The following is a 21090-nucleotide window of genomic DNA, read 5'->3' as shown; positions in this document are numbered from 1 at the left end:
GCAGCGGCGGCAGCAGGTACGGCAAGGAAGCCTGCTGCATCACGGCATGGGGAGACCAGCCCGCCGGGCGGCGAGCGGAGACGGCAAAGGCAGCGTCCCAGCCAGCAGCCTGCAGGGCGTCGAGAAGGAGGACCTGCAAGGCGGCGGTATGGCTAGCGACGTACCAGGAGCGCAGTACACCGCGAGCCACCAATCGCCGCCATTTGCCCCGCAGCAGACGGGCGAAGCCTGCGAGGCGGGCGCATCGCACGGCCCAGCGCCGCCAGCCACGCAGTACTCGGCGCGCCAGCGCCACGGCGCGCTTGCGCTGGCTGCGCCGTATGCTACGCCGCAGGGCCGTACGCGCCGCCAGCGCGTGCAGCGCTTCACGCAGCAGCTGTAGCTCGTAACCCCGGCGGCAACGACCCAGCGCGATCATGCCCGCCCTCACGGCGGCGCAGCGCCGACGCCAGCCGGACAGAACGCGGATCGCCAGCGTGCGCGCGTGGACACGGACGGCGCTCTGCCACTGCTCTCGCCTCGGCTGCAGCATACCGCGCCACGCGGCAAACAGTGCGCACAGCCGGCGGAAGCACAGCCGGCGGTCCGCCAGCGCCGCGGCGGCACGCAGTGTCCGCCTCGCGGCTGCCACTCTGACCCAACGGCGCACCACCTTCCGGAGGCGCGCGGCTTGATGTCCTGCCACAAGTTTCCGCCGCGTCTCTGCAAGCGTCCGTGTATGGCTGCACCAGCGAGTCAACACCGTGGCGGCTAAGGCACGGCGCCGCATGCGCCCCACCGCCGACAACGTGCCCTGCAAGTGCAGCCTTTCCGCTGCTACCCGCCGCCAGCCCGTCAGCACCCGGCGCAACAGAACGCCACGCCGTCGGCCGTCGAACCACCTTTGCAACACCCCCGTCAGTCGCTCCGCCGCCTCCGCGACCTGGCCCTCTGCTTGCAGGCCCATAGCTGCCTGCCTGGCGACAGCGCGCCACGCAACAAACGCCGCCGGCAGCAACCTACGTTCCCTGCGCTGCGCCATCCGCTCCGCAGCCCTTCGACGCACCGCGGCCACCCCAACCTCCATCAGCCACCGCCTCATGACCCGGCCCTGGAGCTGCTGCTGCCGAATCAGAGCCACCAGCTCCGCTCGGCGCCGTCTGGCGATGCTCTCCTCCACGAGATCGCGCCAGGCGCACCAAAGGACACCCACGCGGCGCCGCGCCACCATGACTGCGAGAAGTGCTGCGCGGGCAGTCAGCTGGCGGCGCTGCTCACACAGGCCCCGCCAGGCGGCCATGATGGAGTGCAGCGCGGCCACAGCGGCGGCAGCGAAGGTGACATGTGCGGCGCTGCGTGCGGTGGCGAGGTGGCGGGAGAGCTGGTGCCAGCGCACCAGGGCTCGCCTGAGGCGGCTTTCCTGGAGCTGGTGCTGTGTGTCAAAGATCTCGAGCCTGAGAACGAGAAAAAAGAGTTGGAGAAATAAAGATGGAAAAGCAAAAGCTCTTGCTCAAAACCAGCAACGCGTTCAAGAGAGGCGGTAGGGCAGGAGGGCCGCACAGATGTGGGTCGTGGGCACGTGCACAGCAGCCGTCGCGGGGAAGGCGAAGGTATGATACCGATGGGCGTCGCAAGCCGCGCAGTTTTGGAGCAGAGCTGGAGTAGCAGGTATGGTAAACGGCTCTTTTCCCGTTTGTTGCACGGCGGGGGCATGTGCAACACGCAATACGCCGCCATGGTGGCGGAGATGTGTACGAGAATGTGACCGCGGAAAGTGTATACGCTCAACGAGGACATGGCCCCTAAGACCAGGTAGGCAGGCAAGGCCAGGGACGGGGATATGTATTGGCGCGCAGCCCAGCCGGAAAGCTGTTTTCGCGCGCACCTGCACCGTGCTACTTTGTGTCTAGCGTGTGTTTAACGACGGCATTGCTGTCTGCTGCTCGCACACGGTGAAGACGCGTACACGCAAACAGAGGGAAGACAGGACGGCGCACGCATCGCACCGGAGCGCCACAGCCGCGTCCTTCCAGGCCTGCAACACACGGCGCGCCAGCCACCTGGCCAGGTGCAGCCGAGTCGCCTCACAGCGACTCCACCGCGCTCGCCGCTCGTCAATGTATCTGGGCCGCGTGGGATATTATACTACATGTTAAACTCCACTAAATTACCGATGGATGATGGGTCATATATAATACATGCAGTCTATTGTCTAATGTTGAAATGCGGCAGATAGTCCCCCCCAATGGTTAGGTGTGGTGAGCGGGCGCAACTCTCACCACGTCTCACCTGGACCAGGCCTGTAAAGTCATTGCGCCGCGCTGCCGCGCCGCGCGCCGCAGCCATAGCGCACAGAGCCGCTTCAAGAGGGCACTGCGGCTCGCCCTGAAGTGCCACTCCTGCAGCGCCCCCAGCAACCGCCGAGTGTGATGCCGCGCCCAACACTGACATGCCAACATGCTGCAACAGACAAAGCAGCCCGTTGGAAACCCAAGTCAGGTCAGGCTGCGAGAACCCAAATCAGCCAGTCAAGACAGCAATGAGGGGGCGGAATGACATGCAGCGAAAGTCAAAAGACCTAATGCCGACAGCAGTAAGGGAAGGGGGAGCAGTGAGCATTACGAAGCTAACACGCCGTGTGCTGTCTGCTGCTCGCCTGCGTGCACTGCAGTAGGATACGCAAGGGTGGCGAAGATGCTGGGAAGGAGGCAAGAAGGCCAGGGGGCAAAAGGGTGGTGGTCGCGGCGCGGGGGAAAGCCCACCAGGTCTCCACCACGGCCTGACCCACATCGTCACATACAAGCTCATCCAGCAGACCCAACCCACTCACCCACACCTCTTCTTCTGCCGCACCCAGCTCATCCATTTCCGCACACCGGCCCGCTCCTACATCCGTTCCCCTCACGCTAATCAAACCGCGTTTCCAGACCCTAACCCACAGCATGTGCCGCGCGTGCCGCATCGCCGCCGCCCGCTGCTGCATCGCCACCCAGGCCGCCGACTGAAGCCTGCGCTCGTTGTACATCGCAGCCTCCCTCCGCCTGTTGCGCGCGGCCCGCGCCTCCGCCCTCCACATCCGAAACGCCAGGAAGAGCGACCATTTCAGCACCCGCATCACATAGCCCTTCACCACGTGATGGGACAGCTCCAGCGCGTCGTCCTGCAGGGAGGAACTCATGTAGGCCGCACACTCGGGGGGCACTGTGCCGGAGTGACCTGGGGGGGAAAGACGAACCACACACGATTGACCTGGGGGGGGAGAGGCGGGGAAAGTGCACCCGGCACCGGCGAGGGTCAGATCAGCAGTGCGGGCTGCGAGGATGAGATCGGCAGATTGTGGATGGTAATGGCTGCAGAGAGAGCGAAGAGAGGGAGGTAGAAAGAAATGGGCGTGCTTGGTGCGGTCGGGGTTTTCCTACCTTGCTAACGAGTGCATGGACTCGGGGAAACGACGTCAACGAACAGCGCAGCAACGAGCCACAGTTGTTTTTGTTACCTATCGCCTATCAAAAGGAGAGGTGGAAACATCGCTTCTCCGGAATAACGTCACCAAGTCCCACACAGCCTGTGGTCTCCACCGCGACAACTCCTCCACGCAGACCCATTATTTACGCCCGCCCCAGCTACCACCGCAACCGGGTGTGACTGGGCGACAGCACCAACCTTTCGATTCTTCCCCTTCTAGCCATCCCACCCCCCTCGCCCTCACCGGGCACAAGCTGATCGACAGCGTGTCCATTCACCGTGTCCAACGGCTGCTGGGGCGGCGTGCTGGGCAGCGCGTGGTGGTGCCGCAGCGATGGCGCTGGCGTCGGCCCCGGCATCGGCCCCGGTGCGCACCCCACTCTCCAGGCGCGCACGCTCATAGTGATGGCGGGTGCCCTGCCAGGTCAACCGGGGGGATTATGTGCTTGCGTTTTGCCACACCCACATGGCGGGGCGGGGAAAAGGAAAAGAGGAATATACATCGGGCGGGGGAGGAAGAGCAGGATTGGGGCCAAGCTCTAGCACCTCCCAGTTTCCAAAGCTACTGCCAGCTGTGTCAATGGCTGGACTGAGCTTGCTTAACATGGCCAATTCAGGCCATGCTGGACCGGGCTCGGATGCCGCACGAATCCCCCTCCCCCATTTTCCTGTCCAGCAGACCGCCGTGCTGTCGCAGCCTATTGAACCTGCCGGATGCCTGCGGCAAAACTGTACTGCACGGCTGGCTGAGTAGCCAGGCCATATCATCCCGAGGTGACTGGGGAACCGACTAGAAACACGAAATCGCGGACTCGGGCTCGTATCGAACTGCTACAAACGGGCGGGAAAGAGTCCCCCCTGCGCATCCAGCGTTTCCCTACGTACTGTCTGGAGGTGAGGCATATTGCGGGGCTATGCTGCTGTAGCAGGCCGTGGTAGAGAGCCTCCGCCTGCAGTTCGGCACCGGGGGGAAGCAGATCTCAGCACGGGAATGCCATGAGAGCTAGATTGAAAAAAGATGTCAAGGAGGATGCCTAGGAGCTAGGTTCCTCACTGGCACGTGATAGGGGAAGAGCCTAGGATAAATGTGGGTCGCACATCGTGAAGAGCATATCACAAGGTCGTGAGGCAGACGAAGCCGCTACAATGTACAGGGTATGCTATAGGCAGCAGGATGCGCTGCGGCGGCTTCGCAAGTAGACGGGTGGTTTTGGGGGGTGGAGGAGGGGGAAAGGTATCCAAGTTGTGCCCACCTTCCACTGCTCCCACACGCCGAGTCGCGGCGAGAAGAACACTAGGTTGGGGGTCTTCTTGCGGGCTTGCAGGAAGAGCCCTTCCAAAAACGGAGACCGTAGGCCCAGCCATTCGCCCTGCTCTACCACCTCAAGGCAAGTCGCATGCTCAACCGCCCCTTGGGGTGGGATAGCGCTCAAGTACAGTAGAGCTGGTTCGCCAGCTTGTTCATCAGCAGGGCGCACCTGTAGACCATTTACATTGGAAGCATGTCGGTAACGACCACTAAATGGGATATTGTTCACACATGGCCAAGCCATTGGAAACCCCGTGGCTTGCAAAGGCTCACCGCATATGCTGTCGAGCTCTGTATAGCCTCAAGGATAACCCAGTCGCCATGGGAAAGCCGCTGGACGTAATGCGGGAGGTCCTGTCCGTTCGGAAGCATAGGTTTTCTCCGTTGACTCAACCTTGCCTAAGTAATCGCCCGTCATCTTTGCTTTAGCATTTTTAATCCTCTTGGTAATGTTCTAAAACTGCTGGAATAGGTGACAGCAACCGGAGTCCGGGTAACGGGCTGTCCTCCGGCTGGATCATTTTTAATGTGCCTTTTATTTAAGATGAATTGTAACATAGTCATTATGAACTATATGATCTGTTCTTAGATATAGTTTCATAGCAGTTCCTAGCATAGTCATGCAGCGAAATGTAACCCGTGTCGCAGGTGTCCTGTTTGGCCATGCATGGCGTCATGAGGAAGCATTTCCTTTGTGCTGTATATGGCACCGACTTAATGCTAGTGCATGGCGGTCCCTGGCAGATGGCAGTTCGCGCAGCTCAAGCACGCCAACCGTGGGACAACGACGAGCACAGCCGACTCGCCAGGTGCCTTACTTGTCGACAGACGACTTTGGCCGACCCACTGTTATCCACCGCTCGTCTGCACTGGACGCACACGACGTGGGCAAGTTGTCCGGGGCTCCGTACGAAGTCACGGAGGACTTGCAGCAAACGAGTCGCAAAGGAAAATCCCCTCGGAAAGCTGCTGACCAAATTCAACACCGCAAAGGCACTTTTAAATTACAGACTTGCCGGACGAAAAGGTTGACCGATGCCTCTTCGGCAGAGCCCTCCCCGCCTGATGCGAATGCTGAAATACTACCGCGCAACCGGCCGCGCCCCCGTGGCCCATCTCCTCCACGCAATCACGACTTCTCACACGGCGATCTCTCCGAAGCGCTACCCGCAGCGAATTCGAAACCCCACGCGTCTCACGCGACAACCGCCCTCAACCCCTCCACCGCCGCCACCGATACCGCCCGCGGCCGCGGCTCTCCCAGCGGCAGCCGCAGCCCTTCAACGGCGACCCCGCCCCCCCCACGTCCCACCACAGCCTCCGCCGCACCGCCAGCTCAGCCGCTGGGACCCGCCAGCCGGGATCGCATGCTTACCTTCCGGCTTTCAAAGTCCAGTTCCCTAAGCGAGCTGGACCTGCTGCTGGGCCAGCACCCCACCGCCCCCAACTTGATTCACCTGGCAGCCACGGCACGGCAGGCCGTACTGCTGGGGAGCCTGTCGCAACCCAGGGAGGCGAGGGAGCTCCTTGACCGGCATCTGCAGCGCGTGGCGCAGGACGGAGCCGCCGCCGCCGCCGCCACAGCGCCAGCGACGCTGGCAGCTAGGAAGACAGCAATCACCGCGGATGGAGCCGGTCCCCGATATGGCCGTAGTGAGGCCGCCGGTGAAGCAGAGAGGGGAGCCGGCGGAAACAGTAGGGGGGATGGTGTCGGGAGTCTAGCCGTCGGGGCTCATGGGCTTGCAGACAGTCACTCCAGAGAGGTCAACGTCGCGGTGAATGCGGCTGCATCCAACATGGCGGCGGGTCGGGAGGCGACGATGCCGGCGTTGTCGCCACCAATTCGCGAGGTTGGCGACGTCCTGTGGGCGTATGGGAAGCTGCAGTGCAAGCCGCCGCCCCACGCATGGTCCAGTTTGTTTCGTCCATTGTTGCTGGACGTGATGGCGTGGCGTCAGTTACGAGAGGAGGCAGCAGCAGGAGGGTCCGAGGCGGCGGGGGTTGGGCGGCAGCAGCAGCAGCAGCGTCGGAGGCGGGCCACCGCCGCGGCCGATGGCGACGAGGAGGGAGAGGGCAACGCCGTCGGCCGGGAGCTGAGCAAGGTGGCTGTAGCGCTGGCGCGCATGGGGGAGCTAGATACGGACGTGTGGCGGGTGCTGGCAAAGACCGCCGCCGCTGCGGCGCCGGACATGAGGCCGCGCGCGCTCGCTTCCACGCTATGGGCCTTCGGCTCTGTGCGCATGACCCACGGGTCATTTCTGGCAGCATCCGTCCGCTCCATCCACCACAAGCTCCGACACTTCAACGGACAAGACCTGGTGTGCGTCATGTGGGCCCTATCCCGCCTGGCGCAAGACGCGCCAGACGGCGGCAACCAGGCTTCCGCCGCCGCTGCCGCCACGGCAGCTGCACGGAACCTACTATACGGTGACCTCTCTGATGCCGTACGACGGTGTATGCAGCTCCGCGGCTTCAAACCCGCGGAACTCACAACGCTGATCGGCGTCTTGGACGAGCTCTCCGAACAGCTGCAGCAGCAACAGCAGCAACAACAGCAGCAGCAGCAGCAGCTGTCGGCGCGGGGGTTGATGCACCTCAGTCCGCGGCTACTTCGCGTGCTGGGCCAGGGGATCTGCAAGAGCATGTCCTCGCTGCCGGTGGGCGCTCTGGCCGTGGCGGCGGCGTCCTTTCAGCGGCTGGGCCATGGCGACGGGGCGCTGTTCCGAGCTCTGGCGGCGGCCATGGCGCTGCGGCTGCGGCACATGGACCCGCGACACCTGCTGCGGGCGGCGGCGGCGATGCAGGCCGCGGGCCTTAGGGACAGGTCGTTCTTCGCCAAAGTAAGTGCGTGGAGATATGGGCGTGTGGGGGTGTGGGCGTGTGGGCGTGTGGGGGGATGTGGGGGTGTGGGGATGTGGGGATGTGGGGGTGTGGGGATGTGGGAGTGTGTGGGCGGCAAAAGAAGGGTTCTTGACGGGAGGGGTAGGCTCGATCCGGTAGACCCCTAGGGCTGAAAGGCGTGGCGACGTCGTCGATGTGCCGTCAACGGTGACTCCATGGACATGACGAGACATGGGGTAGGCCCATGCAGGGGGCGCATGCTGCTCACCGGAATTACCAGAACGCGACGGGCCCCAGCGCGCAGGTTTCAATCGGGGGCCGTACAGTGCCTGCTGTACGTACGTGTATTTTGATGAATGCCTATTGACACCACCACTGCCGGCGGGCGGGCGGTGTGCATACGTTGTGTGTGCCTGTCTGTCTGTCTGCCTGCCTGTCCGTCTGTTTGTGTGTCTGTCTCTCCTCCCGTCTGTGTTCGTGTCCGTGTATAGGTACTTGGCGCCTCAGAGTACCGACTTGCCGCATTCAAGAGGCACGAGTTGCTGTCTATGGCGAACCTCGCCGGACGGCTAGCAGGAGCTTCAGAACCCCTCACAAGCGCTATCACCGACAATACCACCACCACTACCGCCGCCGTCACAGCCAACAGCAGTAGCAGCGGCGGCGGCGGCCAGGTCGCTACCAAGGAGGGGGCGGCGGCGGCGGCGGCGGCGGCGGCGCGGTCATTCCTCCATTCGGCCGTCAGGTTCGCGGTGGAGTCCTCCTCGGAGCCGCCAGCGTCGAGGGCCCGCGGTCAGTGCCGCACAGCTCCAGGCTGCGAGGCTTCAGCTGCCCAGGGCCATTCCCGGCGGGCTGAGGGGACCGCAGCTATTGAGGCTGGGGATGGGGGTGGTGGGGGTGGGTATGGTGAGGTTAGGGGTAGGGGTGAGGGTAGGGGGGTTGTGCATGAGTGCATGCGGTTGCGGCACTGGCACCGACTGCTGCGGTCGGCGGCGGCTGCCGGCTGGCGGGACGAACAGCTAGGAAATGCCGCCCTGGATGAAATGGTGCGGGAGGTGCGCCGCGCAAGGCCCGCGTGGCTCACCGCCGTACGCAAGAGGGCTGAACGGCTAGCAGCGGAAGCAGCAGCGGAGACGAACATGGAGACGGCGGCGGCGACCATGGTGGAGCGGGAACACCGGGATGAGGATGAAGATGAAGATGAGACTGGGGATGAGGATGAGGATGATGTGAGCAGTGTGAGACTGGGGTCGTACATGTACGACACAGCTGCAGGTGACGTGTCGGGTGTGTTGTACACCGCCGCGGTTCTGGGGTTGCGTGGTCGTGTGGACGTGGTGGAGGCGGTGGTGTTCGGATTACTGGAGGCCCTCGGGGCTGCGGAGGAGGTCCTCTCGACGTCGACGTCAACGTCAACGCCGACGTCAACGTCAACGCCAACGTCAACGTTGACGGTGGCGCCCAAAGGTCCGAGCACCACCTTGATCAGGGGCCGCCAGCAGCAGCCGGGTACGCAGTCGCTTCCCTCGGCTTGTGACGTGGTGATGCTATCTCCGCAATCGGCAAGTCATCTTCAGCGCGGCCTGGAGTTTTTCGGACCGGCGCTAGGTTCGTTGGAGCACCGACGGACGCGTATCGCTGTGCAGGTGTTGCGGCAGAGGTGGGGGCTGTGGTAGGAAAGCCTGGACTTACCTCAGAGTTCTCTTGAGCTTGAGCGAGCAGAAGGAGAAAGGGTAGGCGGGGGTAAATGAGAAGGAATGGGGTGCGCGGGGCCCGGGGGGCTGGGGCGGGGCTGGCTGGAGGTGGCTGGTGATTCAGGGTTTTGATAAGACGCGGCAGTGAGGCGGCGCGCAGGCTGAGGTCACGTGGATCCAGATCCAGCCAGTCTGGGCAGATTGCTCGTCGTGTTGGCCACGAGGGGGCCAAGAGGGGGTCAAAAGGAAAATTTACTTTTTGAAAATGAGAGTAAAAGCTTCTCTGCGATTTCCGTTAATACCTAGCTTTTGTTCAAGTCCAGGTAGCTCCAGGAAGGGTTTCGTAGACTATGGCTAACTCCAGTCGTCGCAATGCGAGTTTGTTCTGTTGCCATGGTGGCAAACAGCTATACTGCCAAAAATGGAAAAGGTAGCTGGTGGATGGTTCTTTTCTCTCTTGATGCACATTTTGAAAAAATAAAACCCTTACGACGGATAATAAACTCTGCAGGGCTGTGTTTTTAAAGTTCCGCAAGGCGAGTAAAGCTAAAAGCTTTGCGTGCATCGGTTTTGCACGATGCGTCTTCAGATGTTCCTTTTCTTCCGTGGCCCGCGGTCACTTCGTATGCAGCACCTTTCACGAAGGCTCGACCCCGTTCCGCCCATCAACCAAACTAGTTGCGCAAAGGAACTATAATTACGTATCATTTGAGGTAACGTGCGACCATAACAATTGCACTTCCGATGCTGTGGGAACCCCAGGGCCAGTTTACATGACCAATCATTTCGGAAAGCTTTAAGCGTCGATAAACACGATCTACTCGTACAAACCTTATTTTGGAGGGTCGCTGCAAATGTTTCCTGCAACTTCCTGAATTGGCCGCTTTGTTGTACCGTACAGCTCGACGACTCCACTACTCCTGCGGCCACCTGATTACGAGGGTGCAAATATATATATGGCCTATATGGCAGTTTACTTGTGATAATCCGTGTAATGGAGACCTTAGCGCGCTGTACGTTACCACTGGATGAGGGTAGGGCGCTGGGGACGAACGCGGACCCAAACCTGGTAAAAAGGGTGAAGGAAGCCCTCAGCGTGGACCTTACTGTGGAGTCAGCCTCCTTCCTAAGGCTTCTCATGGCAGCGGACATTTTTCCACTTGGTAAGGATGGAAAGGCCTTAGCTGCTTGGAACACGACACGACACTGATATGCATAGGTGTATATAAGCATTTATCTGGATAACAGCTACGCATGCTGTTGGGATCAAGTATGACGCCATGAACCGACTCCTTGGGGACTCTTTGCGTGGCGAGTTTTGGGAAACTTTGCTGTTACGTGGCTCTCTTTTAGGGAGTCCACCCCGAAAGATTTAAATTAATAATGTGAATTTTTATTTGGCGTATCAATACAAATTACATGAGAATAGTCACTGTGCTCGCGAGGTAGACCGTTCGTCACGGTGTTACAAACGCCTCCCTTTTCAGCTTGCTGCTAAGATCAATTGAACAAATTTATGCCAGATTATTCCTCATACGCAGTAGGAAATCATGCAGCACAAGTGGTAAGCGGTCAGTCAGTCTAGCCGTGTTCCTGCAATTGTTATGTTACCTCCAGATGCGTGACCAACTGCTTCCAAAGGTCAAAGAGTAAATATTCAAAGAGCACTAGCTTAAACGCTTAATTTGTTATCAGCTAGTCCTTACAGCTTATGGTTCGTTCGTTTGGGCTGTCGAAGTCGAGTGTTATAACAGAACGCTGCCGCCACGGTTCGCGAGCTGCCCATAGTCCCAAGCAATTTACACGTTATAGTATGAATATAACATGCATATTATTAATAAAAAAACCCAATCCATCACATGCAACCTCTTCATTTATTAACCAAATCCAGCTCATCAACGGTCAACCCGTCTAACGCCGCCGCGCCCTTTCTCCACGAACCCACCCACGAAGAACCCCCAGCCCAGCCCCAACTCCCTGCATTGTTGTCCAATTTGTTGCTCCTCCTTCCGTTTCTTTCTTTCTTGTCCTCCATCCACTAACAAATCTCCGCACACACCCGCCTAGGCGGCCTCTACACGGGTCCCTGGGCCCATTTAGCCGTACGGCGCTACTGCTGCCACTGGTTGGCACTGCTACTGCGCTTGGACGACCCCCGAGACCGGGAGCCCCTCGTACCGCCTCTCGATGTCGCCCTGGTATGGGCCCTACACCGCAGCATTGACATCCATGCCTACGTAGAAGACTGCACTGCGCTGGCCTTCCGTGCGGCCCCGGAAAGGGAGCCCGAGCTTCTCAGTGCCGGACCTCTCCAGGCGCTGAACTTCAGCGACGGAAGCGATGACGCCGGAGCGCTGACCAGGATGGTGGGTGCGCGTATGTGCGTGTGTGTGCGTGTGTGGGTGTGGGTGGGTGGGGGTTAGGGGGGCGGGAGGGGAGAGTGTGTGTGTGTATGATTGTAGGTGCGGGTGTCTTTCCGCCGGATATGGTGCGGTGGGGGTGGGGTGGAGTGTAGAGGTGTGTGTGCTTGCGGGCCGAAGGGGGTGTCTGTGGGGGTGGGGGTGGAGGAGGGTGGGGGGAGGGAGGAGGGAGGGAGGCGCGGGTTGGTGGCTGGTGAAGGTGGGGTGTAGGGAACGGGGTTTTGCTCCCTACTGTCTGTATGGTCCAAGGGTGGTTGCAAGTCATGTGCGCTGCTTCCGCAAGCGGAGACTGTCTCTTTGCCGGCAAAGGAGGCCATACAGAAGAAGAGCGTTAAGGGGAAAGAAGCGGAGGGCGCTGTGCCACAGCCAGCAAGGCAGACCGCAGCACGACACGCCTTCCCCCGCCCTCCCGTGAAACCACCCAAACCCTTCAGGCCTGGCCCCCTCTACCTGCGGACGGCAGCTCCGCTTTCTCGGCAACCAGCTCGACAGCTGGTGGCGGTGGGGGGACCCCTAGGCCTCGTGGCCGCCGCAGCAGCTCCTCCAGCTCAAGCCGCTCCTCGCCTCCACACTGTACGGCCTTTCCCCAATACCAGCCGTACTGGCCACCGCAGCTAGGCTCCGGAACCGCCACCAGCCCTCCTACCCAACACCACCACCATCAGCCGCAGCAGCAGCAGCAACAGCAGCAGCGGCGGCAAAGCTCCGTTGACCGACGGTCAACTACCTCCCCCTCCTGGAGTACGACATCATGGGAGGAGGAGATGCGGAGTCGCTTGGTGGGCCTTTTGCCGCAAGCGGCCTGGCTTTTGGGTCGGCTGATGGATGCGGGCTTTACGGGCAGCCCACAGGAGCTAGAAGCGGCGGTGGAGAGGTGAGGACGGGATGGGGTGTACGGCGTTGGATAGGCGGCGATGGTAGGGAAGGAAAGGGGAGGCTGCCATGGTGTGTTGCGAGGCGGATTGATGTGGCTGTGGCGATGTGGGGAGGAGGGGACGCAGTCCTGTAGGGTGTGGTGTGTGTGTGTGTGTGTGTCTGTGTGTGTGTGTCTGTGTGTGTGTGTGTGTCTGTGTGTCTGTGTGTGTGTGTGTGTCTGTGTCTGTGTGTGTGTCTGTGTGTGTGTGTGTCTGTGTGTGTGTGTGTGTCTGTGTGTGTGTGTGTGTGTGTCTCTGTGTGTGTGTGTGTCTGTGTGTGTGTGTGTCTGTGTGTGTGTGTGTCTGTGTGTGTGTGTGTCTGTGTCTGTGTGTGTGTGTGTGTGTGTGTCAGTGTGTGTGTCAGTGTGTGTGTCAGTGTGTGTGTCAGTGTCAGTGTCAGTGTCAGTGTCAGTGTCAGTGTCAGTGTCAGTGTCAGTGTCAGTGTCAGTGTCAGTGTCAGTGTCAGTGTCAGTGTCAGTGTCAGTGTCAGTGTCAGTGTCAGTGTCAGTGTCAGTGTCAGTGTCAGTGTCAGTGTCAGTGTCAGTGTCAGTGTCAGTGTCAGTGTCAGTGTCAGTGTCAGTGTCAGTGTCAGTGTCAGTGTCAGTGTCAGTGTCAGTGTCAGTGTCAGTGTCAGTGTCAGTGTCAGTGTGTGTGTCAGTGTGTGTGTCAGTGTGTGTGTCAGTGTGTGTGTCAGTGTCAGTGTCAGTGTCAGTGTCAGTGTCAGTGTCAGTGTCAGTGTCAGTGTCAGTGTCAGTGTCAGTGTCAGTGTCAGTGTCAGTGTCAGTGTCAGTGTCAGTGTCAGTGTGTTATGGTGTATAAACACAGCCCACAAGCCCAGGCACACCCATATTCAACATTTACTTGGGCCGCTGTTGGGCTGCCGTTGCCCCTCAGGTACTGTCGTTTCCTGCTTCTAGCCCAACGATATCATTTCGAGGCGCTGCTGTTTCCGCCCGATGTGCTGCTGGTGTGGTGGGCGCATAAGGCCCACAGCAGCGCTTACTTGGCGGATATGGACCTGCTCATGGGCTGTCCCTTCGACCCGGTGCTGCCGGCGCTGGACGATGTATTGCTGGCCAGGTGCGTGCGCCTGTGTGTGCGCGCTACATCTGCCTGTCTGTCTGTTTGTCTGTCTGTCTGTCTGCTGTCTGTCTGTCTGTCTGTATGCATGTACGTGCACGTGTACGGGTACGGGTATGCGTCTGTATGCGTTCGGAGGGAAAAGATTTGTTGCTTGAGGATACGATATAATAAGGGACATCACCTTCACTTCCTAAACATCAAAACGCGCATGCGTGTTTGTTATCACATCGCGAGATGCGCGTGCGTGTGTGTGTATACGTGTATGTATGTATGTGCGCATATATGTATGTACATATGTACGCGGGTATGTTGTCCCGCCTCGCTGCTCCGAAACCAGCTGGCTGTCGCAACTGGGAGAGTCTCCATTTCCCCATTTCTCACTTGAGTCGCTGAGGGCTCTGAGCCGAGGGGCTAGCACCTCGCCTCCGTGCTTTTCGCATGTTTCCCCTCTAACCCTGGGGAGTCTCCCCGCGGGAAAAACACAATTCCCCGCCCTCCGTGCCGCCGCCAACCACATTCAGGCGAACCGCTGAACTGTACGAATTCGAGTTCGGCGAGCCGTTCAACTTATCCTTTCCAATCGCGTCCGAGCCCTTTGGCCTCTACGAGCCACGGCTCTCTGCCGGTACAACCGCCACCACAACTACCACAACCACCACCACAACTACCGCCACAGCGGAGCTATCACGGCGGCTGGAGCCGCTGCTCCGCTGCTTCGATGCCCCCCAGAACAACCCCACCTCCACCTCCACCTCCACCACCACGGAACATCATCAGACCGCAGGTTTCCAGGCGGGGTCATTACACAACTCCTCCCCAAGAAGCTCATTACGCAACTCGCATGATGGCGGCCTCAAAAAACAACCAAAACAGTATCGAAAACAAAAACAATATCAACAACAAAGACAACCGTATCCCCTTAGGTGTTCCAGCAGCGGGGCGGGCTCGCGGCAGCAGTCGAGCCGATGCTGTGGCGGGGCCAGCAAGGCAGCTACTAGGGCGCCGGCGTCCGCATCCGTTACCAGCCAAACTCGCGGCGCACAGCGCAATCCGAGCCGAGGTGGCAATGGCGGCCGCAGGTTGCTGCTGACGGGGCGAGTGGTGGCGGCGCTGGCCCGGGGAATCAGATTGCGGCTGCGGCAGGGCTGCTTTGGCGATCCGGGCTTCAGTTTGGAGCTGGCCGCGGCGGCGGCGGCGGCGGCGGCGGCACAGCCACAGGTGGCGGTGTCGGCCGGCAGAGCCGTCAGGGAGGCCTGGGATGGGCTACAAAAGGCGCCAGAGGCGGCGGCAGTGGCGGCGGAAGCCGTTGGAAATGCTGTTGTACGAGCAGGCAATGGTGGCGGCGACGCCACTGTCATGGTCGTAACGGCCACGTCCGACGTCGACGGCCCCGCTGCGACGGCGGCTGCGACGGCGGCGGCGGCGCCGCCGCCGCCGCTGCTGCCGCCAGCACCCGGGGCAGATCCAGGGCCATTAGTCGTGCCGCTTTGCAGTGAGATGCTGGCCCTGTTCAATCAGGCGATGGCGGCGCAGGGGGGAGCTTCGGGATGTACGGCGGCCTGTACGGGCAGACACCGATCCAGCACGGGAGCGCAGACGAGTCTGGCGGGTGCGCCTCTGGGGGCCGCACCTGACGACGTGCCGCGCGCCGGCGCTGCCGTGCGATACCTCGTGTGGCTTCTCGAGCGGGAGTTGGCGAGCACGGCAGCGGCTGGCGGAGGTGCTGAACCTTGCGGTGGCGGCGGCGGTGGCGGCGGTCGCTGGGGACTGGTGCGGCTGCTACCGACAGGAGGAGGGGGCCGAAGCTTGGCAGCACTGGCAACGGCAGCGGCAGCGGCAGCGGCAGCCACTATGACATGGAAGACGGGACGGAGCCGTCAGGCAGCAGCAGCAGCAATAGCGGCCGCGGCAGCGGCTGCTACTGCCAAGACGCTTGCTAAGGCAGCGGCGCGGCACGCGGTGGCGTTCACCACGTTCGGCAACTTGCCGATGAATTCGAACCATCCATTTTGGTATGACTGCTGCCCGGCCGCGTTTGTGGAGGAGCCGACGGCGTCGTCGACATCGTCGCTGGGCAACGGTATAGGATTGCAGCCAGTGACCAGCGCTAGGCTGAGCACGGTGCTGGAGACGGCGGCGTGGGATTCGGCCGTTGCGAAGGCGGTGTGCGCAGCGACGCGGGCGCCAAGGTGGCGATGAAGGCGGCGAAAGGAAGGTCAATAACGATCGCGGCGCCAGGGACAAAGGCCTGGAAAGGATTGCTGTCAGGGCGCAAAGAGTCCTGAAATGCACGAATGCAGGACGAGAAAAGGGGAGGTGAGATGAGCCAGGCCAGATTGGATAAGCCCCGCTGGATGCGGTGGGAGGGGGAGGGGGAGGAGGGCCAGTTCAGGGGAAGCCGCGTGCGAAGGTGATTTTGCTGGAGCTTTCTCAGGGTAGGACAAACGCAGAGGGAGGAACGATGGTTTACATGTTCGGCCGAGCAAGTGATTATCGACGAGCGCGAGCTTTTGGTTAAGCCTGATACGTTTAGGTCCACAGAGAGCATGGCTTCGATAGGATTAGGTTAAGGATTCGGTAGGATTCAAGTTAAGTTGTCCCGGCTTTTCCTGTGATGTTTTGGTATTTATGTGGAGAAGTATGATGATGTATGCTTCTCATGGTTGGCGGTAAATGATACGTAGACTGCGATTCGCAAAAGCGGTGAAACTGCGCGGTGGCGAAAGGCTTGGTTGTTTGGGGCTTCTTACCGTTGCAGCGTCCTTTGAGAACAATCATTATTAGCATGCGACACTTCCATTCCTTCTGGATGCGCAACATCTAGCTCCGGGTCCTTGGTGTTACCATATCCCTCTTTGGGGAAACCCTTTGCTAAATGACGCTCAGTTGGACGAACATTTTGGTGATCTTAGAAATTTGCGTGGGTTAGATACCGTAGGTATGGCCGTACGATGCCACACAGCTATGTCGTCTACGTGGAATTTGGTGCGCATGGTTGGTGTACAAGGCCTTACTGAGGCGCAACACTTTCATTGTACGAATCTGTTTCGTACTATCGTGGTACGGGGCATATTAGGGCTTACGCCGAGGCATCCCCTGCCGGCATCGTGTCAGTCGGGGGCGACTGCCATAACGCGTATATCGCAACTTATCGACCGCCTACCCCCGCAATGGACCATAGCGGCGATAGTAGCTATTAATGACAGAAACCATGAAATACCGCCTCCGCAAGAGGCCTGGAAAAGAATTGTCAAAAGCTTGGGATGGAGATTTGGTCAAGTGTTACTGCATTTCTCTCAAGTAACGGTTAAATTTGCGACGACTTTACTAATGGCACCTTCTTTACGAACGCTTGATATCAAACATGAAGATTTTATTTTGGATGCTGTTGATATCGTCTTATCGCCGGAGAACTTGGCCAATACTTTGTTGGAATTCCGTCGTACTTTGTCGCGCATGTGGAGACTTCGGTGGGATAACGAGCATAAAGAAGCCTTTTGGAGGCTGGCTCTTGATGGTTTCCCTGCCTTTCCTATGCATAGGGCGCAACGTCAAAGAGGTATCCCGGCTGCTATGTGCCCCTGTGGTGTACGCATGCTTTGTGGGGATCGTCGGCATCGTTTCTGGGATTGTACTGTCGCGTTGGCTCTTCGTGAAGCTCTGCAAAACGAACTTGAGTTCCCTGACCTTTTCAACCGGGCTAACCTGTGGTTGGGCATTCCACCAACCTGGATTTGTTCGTGTGTATGGGAGGTTGTATGCCTCGCGGCCATCAGCTCACTCAATCTCGGTCGCCGTTTGTTGTTTAAGGAAGGTCTCCAGACCAACATGCCTATATCAACGCCATCGCTTAACCGCATTACATACGAGGTTATCTCTGACTTTTGGGCCCGTTTAACTGCTTTTGCGGCACGGGATTACTTGCCAAAACATTGGGATCATGTACCTCACAATCACCCTTTCTTATATGTCAATGACGCAGACATGGTTGCTTGCCGTTTACCGATATACAATGACGAAGTTTGAGGGCGCACGTCGGAGCCTCAATTTTTTGTTTAAGCGTACTAACTGAGGCCGTGTGTCCAGTGAAGTTAGTACGGCCTGGCCGAGTTCTTTTTGAATAAGGCCCACAGTGTTGTGCGGGAGGCGTTCCTATGGGCGCTGCACTCGACCCGTTCGGGGTCCACTGTAACAATCGCATCTCCATTCCTAACATTTCATTCCATTATGTCCACGCATATTCGCATCTTGCTTTAGTCCACTTCGCGCGTGTAAAAGCCCTGGGATGCGGCCCTGGTGCTGCGAGCAGTCAGGGAATAATAGCGAATCCGGCCGATCGCTTGATAAAGCGTTGCCAAAGCATCCTTGTGAGAGACAAATGTGTTATAACGCACTTATGCACACAAGGAAGCGTGATGTGGTTTGCTGGTTGCGATCCTTTCCTGGGTCGCATTATGCTGCCAGGAGGCCGCGTTATGGTGTTCCGTGTTGCTAAAAAGTTTATAATCCCGCTGTGTGCATGCCCTGGTGTTAGGCATGCCATGACTGGTATTATCTTTGTGCGAGAAAGGACGTCTGCATTGCTTGTGTCGTTGTTTGATGAAGTTTACATTTCCGAAGGTATGAATACCTAGCACCCCGTCTCGACCACATGCCCGCACCCAAACATCGTTTAAATAGGCATATCCGTCGCAATAGTAGCGCATGCGAACGTTCCTGGGGCAGTTGCATGACGCATTGCTGCAGGTTGGAATAAAAGTCCGAATGACCCACGGGTCGCTTTGGTTGAGGAGCATTGAGAACTGCGATTTTTTCCGCGCGCGCAGCAGAGGCGGCGTCCAGCGACTGCCACCCAGGTCTGCTCTGCATGCCTCCGACCAGTTGCCCACCTACCGCCACAGAGGACGAATAGATTACTAGTTGGGAGTCGATTGCAGGAAAGGAGCTTTGGCTTATGGCCGAACAGTATTGTTTTCTGATGCTCCCGGAGGGAGGTAATGGTTGAAAGAACCATTTTGATGACTGTGCTGTTGAGGTTAGGAATATTCAAGTCGATACAAGGATGTGCTGGCCAAGGAGATGTTCGGCCCGCAATCCGCAGCAAGTTTGAGGGACATGCGTGCATCAGAGAGATCCACGAGGTGTGCTGCTGAGGATGATGTGAGGGACCCTCGTCCGCAGGGCACATGTGTGCATGCGAAACGAACAAAAATGTGAAGTAGCCGTACATGGTCCAATGTTTGGTGTCACTCAGGTGGAAAGAAATTCGCCCGTCGGCACCTTTGGCGGCCCTCACCCTTTTGAAAGAGCGGTCCGCAGACGTTTCCCTTTCACCGCCGGACTTCAGGAACTCAACCAGCAAAGTGGTACTAGGTGTTCTTCTGTTAGCTATCAAGTCAATTCAAACAGCAGCGAGGCCATCTGCTGGCCATCCTCCTTCCCCTCCGCGTTTTTTTTGCTTCTTGCCGCAAGGCTGCAAGTTTGTCGACTCACTGCACCTTTCGGTTCTTAACAGGTGAAGGCTTCCCTGTAGGGGCCGGCCAAGGAGGCGGCCAGGGCCCGCCAGGGCTGGGGAGCCCCTCATCGTTGCGCAAAAAAGTTCTGGCGCGCCGCCCGTGATTCCAACGAGGGCTTGAGGAGGGTAAACAACGAGGCCGTGCAGCTAGCGTCAGACATAAGCAGATACAGATTTCCAACACGATATTTCGTTCTGTTAGGTTCAGAGGAGCAAGTCAGCTAGCCAGGCGCCAACAGGGCGCGCTTTGTGGATTCGCTTGGTCGGTTTTGTTTGAGCAGACCGCGCTTTTTACGTGACCCGCTTTGTGAGTCCTCTCCTCAGCCTTTTCGTTTCGCCAACGCTAACACACCGAGCTCAACCTCAAGAACAAGAACAAGGAAACAGCAACAACCGTAAGCATCGATTCAAGAGTTAAGAGCATTTCGTTTCGCCAGCCAGCATAGCGCCAGAGCGAGCCGCGGCAGCGCTGTTTTTTTCTTATCAAGGCTCGCTCTGGCGCAGGACGGTCCTGCTCATCATCATCTTATCATCGACATCCAACATCAACGCCTGTGAACGGCTGCTACTATTGCGCGACCTTCCCCAGTATCTGCAGTTACCAGATAGCGTTTTTCCACTTCCCAAGTGGGTTCCTTCCCTTGCTTGCGAGTGTCGCCTCCCTCCGCAATAATCATTTTGTTGGCTGTCCGTCCGTCCGTCCGTCCGTCTGTCGGTCTGTCCGCCCGTCCGTTCGTAAATAAAGTGGGGACGACTTTCCTTCAGCGAGGAGACGACCCAACTCCCTCTTCGTCATCATCCTCCCTCCCTGTTTGAAAAATACATCAACGTCAGATCGAGTGCATTTTCGACAACACCAGCCCGCCCCGCTCAACGCCGCCATGATGATGCGGCAGTCGGCGTTCAAAGCGGCGTCCGCGCTGCCGCCCTCCGGCGCCACCGACTTCGCCGTCGTTGGCGGGGGGCCCCCAGGCTCCTCCGGCGCTGGCGGCCCCGCAGTCTTCACAGCAGCCGACCTCCAGTCCGCGATCGCGGCCCTGCAAATCCAACAACAGCAGCAACAACAGCAACAGCAGCAACAACAACAGCAGCAGCAGGCGACGGCCGCCGCGGCCGCCGCCGCCGCCGCCGCCATTGCCGCCGCGCAGGCGGCCGCCGCGGCGCAAGGCGGCGACGAGAGCGGTTCCTTCTTGTCCCAGCTGCCCTCCCTGACAAGCCCGGCACCTGGCGGCGGGTTCGGCCACCCAGTTTCCGTACTGTACGGCACTCCGCCGTCGCACCACTCCGCTGCGTCGATGCATTCGGGTCAGTTCGCGGCTCGCGGGCCACCGCCGCCGCCGGGGAGCGGCTCTGGCAGTAGCAGCGGCTACACAGCCGGCGTCGGCGTCGGCGTCGGCGGCGCTGGCGGCTGGGTGGGTTCGACGCCACCAGCGAGTCCGGCGGGGTCGCACGGCGGCTTCTTCACACCGCCTTCACGTGGTACGACAGCCCAACAGTTGTACACCGCGCCGCCGCGAGGTGGGTCGCGGTCTTGCCTTCGCCTTCCTGCACGCAGACTTAAGACATATCGTATAACAAATACACGTATGTTATACATTGTATATTGTATCTGTATATACATATATATTTTTTTATTTTTATATACATGTGTATTACATATATCGTAGCAGGTCGATGATACATAGAGAGCTCGCGGCCCATTTCCCTCGTTGGCTGCCGACGTGCACCGAAACACACACGCCGGTGCACACCGCCAAGGTGGGTGCATGTCTTGGCGGGTCCCGTAGCTGGACGTTCCCCTCCCCTCCCTCCGACACCTCCGAAACTTGGATCGGACATTTCCCTCGTGCATTTCCCTCCAGATCTTTCG

General features: G+C 59.1%; 1 protein-coding gene across 1 annotated transcript in view; it reads left to right on the top strand.

The window, feature by feature from the left end:
- Positions 1-20755, top strand: part of VOLCADRAFT_121436 (uncharacterized protein) — a gene marked incomplete at its 5' end in the record, with an annotated part of 37004 nt that extends 16249 nt beyond the window's left edge. Inside the window, 23 exons of the mRNA XM_002955440.1 lie at positions 17-240; positions 365-5959; positions 6100-6719; positions 6841-7278; positions 7325-7597; positions 7705-8000; positions 8054-8471; positions 8532-8775; positions 8825-11654; positions 11704-11780; positions 11929-12370; positions 12409-12718; positions 13426-13730; positions 13787-13949; positions 14016-14335; positions 14380-14436; positions 14470-14560; positions 14615-15045; positions 15160-15513; positions 15671-19907; positions 19958-20266; positions 20365-20564; positions 20630-20755. The remainder of the gene's footprint in view (positions 1-16; positions 241-364; positions 5960-6099; positions 6720-6840; positions 7279-7324; positions 7598-7704; positions 8001-8053; positions 8472-8531; positions 8776-8824; positions 11655-11703; positions 11781-11928; positions 12371-12408; positions 12719-13425; positions 13731-13786; positions 13950-14015; positions 14336-14379; positions 14437-14469; positions 14561-14614; positions 15046-15159; positions 15514-15670; positions 19908-19957; positions 20267-20364; positions 20565-20629) is intronic.
- Positions 20756-21090: the final 335 nt, after the last annotated feature.

The sequence above is a fragment of the Volvox carteri genome, assembly GCF_000143455.1.
Source record: "Volvox carteri f. nagariensis unplaced genomic scaffold VOLCAscaffold_51, whole genome shotgun sequence".
In the NCBI taxonomy this organism is placed as follows: Eukaryota; Viridiplantae; Chlorophyta; class Chlorophyceae; order Chlamydomonadales; family Volvocaceae; genus Volvox; species Volvox carteri.
Note: the sequence above shows the minus strand (reverse complement) of the source record. Positions and strands in the feature narration are given on the sequence as shown.